The 3,103-nt window shown below is 43.2% G+C and overlaps 1 pseudogene across 1 annotated transcript; it reads left to right on the forward strand.

Moving 5' to 3' along the window:
* Window positions 1–1,251: 1,251 nt before the first annotated feature.
* On the forward strand, window positions 1,252–3,019 carry LOC110329022 (annotated as a pseudogene). The gene has a single exon (XR_002380902.2). The product of XR_002380902.2 is annotated as a 14-3-3 protein theta pseudogene (transcript).
* Window positions 3,020–3,103: the final 84 nt, after the last annotated feature.

Genomic DNA, 3,103 nt, shown 5'->3' on the forward strand with positions numbered 1-3,103 from the left:
CTCTCTCTCTCTCTCTCTCTCTCTCTCTCTCTCTCTCTCTCTCTCTCTCTCTTTCTCTCTGTCTTTTCTCTCTCCCCCTCTCCCTCCCCCTCTCCCTTTCCCTCTCTCTCCATCTCCATTAATAGCACTACAAAAGTAGTGGCTTTCTTGCCCTTTATAGTCAATGGGAACATGGACCATGGTCTTCCCCATGGTTTTTCATGGCAGTGATAACTACAATCACCTGAATGGTCTCTGGTTGCTGTACCCACGACATATATCAACACAGTCTTCTACCTAGGCATGGGACACAGACACAATCATCATCTTTGACATGGATCATTGACCATGGACATCAACATGGCCTCCATGGCAACAAGGGCCACAGACCCCAATGTGTTCCCAGGTAGCCACATTGACCACAGACATCAGCTTGGCCTTAGTTCCTCAGCACAATAGGCTTTGCTTCAGGCAGCTGAACATACTACCATGGGCATTAACATGAGCCCTGACTGCACTAGGACCACCATGGACTATCGAAAAGCATGAAACCATCTATTCTCATCCTGAAAGTACAGATCCTCCTGACAAAGTAATACATCTGGAAGGTTATCTCAAAATTAATGCATGTGTAATGGAATTTTAAAATGGAAATAAACTAAGGAAATTCATAACCACCAAAAGCCATCACAAAATAAGATGCTCAAAGGAAAGCTGCACCTGGATGAATCAAACAGAGAATCTCACCACGAAGGAAACTTTAAAATAGGAATTGCTAAACAAATGAAATATCAAATGGAATCCAGCATGCCCAATTCAGTAAACCAGCCATCCTCAGACATTCAGAGGAGAAGGGAAGAAGGAGCAATAGTTATTCGGCCAAACAGAAAAGAAACCCTTAGTGAATTGCAAATGCTTTCTCTAAACAATAACCTTAAGCGAAAAATTTCACAATTCTCATTTTAAAAGACTCAGAGTAGCTATCTCTAGTAAGCAAAATGCAAAATTCTGTTCTCCATTAAAGATATTAAGGCCATAGTCAATGAAATGAAGTCTAGCAATTGGAAGGCAAAGGCAGATATGGATTTTTGTGAGTTTGGGGCCAACCTAGCCTGTAGAATTAGTTCTTGGACAGCCAGGTTTACAATGTTAAACCCTGCCCCTAAACAAAATAAGACAACACATAAGAGAAAACAAACAAAACCCCACAAACAGGGGACTCGCGTCGCGGCCGCGGAGACTAGAAGGAGGACTCCGGATCCGGCTTGGTGCTCGCCCTCGCTCGCCATGGAGAAGACCGAGCTGATCCAGAAGGCCAAGCTGGCTGAGCAGGCTGAGCGCTATGAGGACATGGCCACCTGTGTGAAAGCCGTGATGGAGCAGGGCGCCGAGCTGTCCAACGAGGAGCGCAACCTGCTGTCGGTGGCCTACAAGAACCTGGTCGGGGGCCGCAGGTCTGCCTGGAGGGTCATCTCGAGCATTGAGCAGAAGACCGACACTTCTGACAAGAAGTTGCAGCTGATCAAGGACTATTGGGAGAAAGTGGAGTCGGAGCTGAGGTCCATCTGCACCACCGTCCTAGAATTGTTGGATAAGTATTTAATTGTCAATGCAACTAATCCAGAGAGTAAGGTCTTCTATCTGAAAATGAAGGGAGATTATTTCCGGTATCTTGCTGAAGTAGCTTGTGGCGATGATCGAAAACAAAGGATAGAAAATTCCCAAGGAGCCTACCAAGAGGCATTTGATATAAGCAAGAAAGAGATGCAGCCTACGCATCCAATCCGCCTGGGGCTGGCTCTTAACTTTTCTGTAGTTTACTATGAAATCCTTAATAATCCAGAGCTTGCCTGCACACTGGCTAAAACGGCTTTTGATGAGGCCATCGCAGAGCTTGATACACTGAAGGAAGACTCCTACAAAGAGAGCACCCTCATCATGCAGTTGCTTAGAGTCAACTTAACATTATGGACATCAGACAGTGCAGGAGAAAAATGTGATGCAGCAGAGGGGGCTGAAAACTAAAGGCCTCCAGGGAACCAACCTCCTTCCCCTCGAAACCTTTTTACATCTCCATTCCTTATTCCACTTGGATTTCCTCTAGCAAGAAAGCCCATTCATGTGTATGGGATCAATTGTTTATAGTCTTTTCACCCTGCAGCTTTGGGAAAACTCCATCCCTTGGTTTGTGTTGTCTCCGCCTTCCTGGTGTGCAGTTACTGCTGTAGAAAACTATCAATAGCTTCATTTCCTATAAACACGAGTAACTTCCAGACACTTGTGTAGAGGAGTGACAGCACATTTGGTATTTAAGTAATCTGAACCAGTTCTGCAAGTGATTGTGTTTTGTATTACTGTGAAGATATGGAAAATGTAGTGCATTACAATTTAAAGTAATTGTATAACAACTTCTTGATTTCTACATTCCTTTTCTGAACCTACTTGGGGGTTTTCTTTCAGAAGCAACTTTTCCACGCTCTTATTAAGAAATTCCTTTTTAGTAGGAATCCAGAAGTGGTAGATTGAATGGGAAAGCGCTTAATGCATAGGGCTTGGGGTCACAGATTGAAATGTCTCCTGTGTCACATAGTCTAGAGGTTACATCTGTCTGTGACAACAGGGAATTTCCTTATGCATTCTTCATTTGCTGCTGTTTAAGTTGACAACTTCCTTCCCAATAAAAATTCACTTACACCTCCTGCCTTCGTAGCTCTGGTATTTTTACCTTGTGAAAGAAGTAGTATGTTGCTGCCAGAATACAAGCACTGCTTTGGGCAAACAAAAATGCATGTCCTTTCTTAATACACTAGAAAGGAGAAATAAAGTACACAAGGCCAAGTCTAAACTTTAGTACTTTTCCATGCAGATTTGTGCACATGTGAGAGGGTATCCGGTTGGTCCAGTGGTTGTTCTTTAGAGAGTTGGACCACTATATTATGTGTTTGCTAATCATCAACTACAGTCCCAAAAAAGCCTTGTGAAAATGTTATGCCCTATGTAACAGCAGAGTAACATAAAAATAAAACTACATTTTATAAAACCAAAAAAAAAAAGATTTACTGTTGTTGCTTACTAGTGTTCCTGTGACATGACTGCTTGTGGACGTTGTACATCGTGGTGCGNA

Source organism: Mus pahari, chromosome 11 (assembly GCF_900095145.1).
Source record: "Mus pahari chromosome 11, PAHARI_EIJ_v1.1, whole genome shotgun sequence".
NCBI lineage: Eukaryota > Metazoa > Chordata > Mammalia > Rodentia > Muridae > Mus > Mus pahari.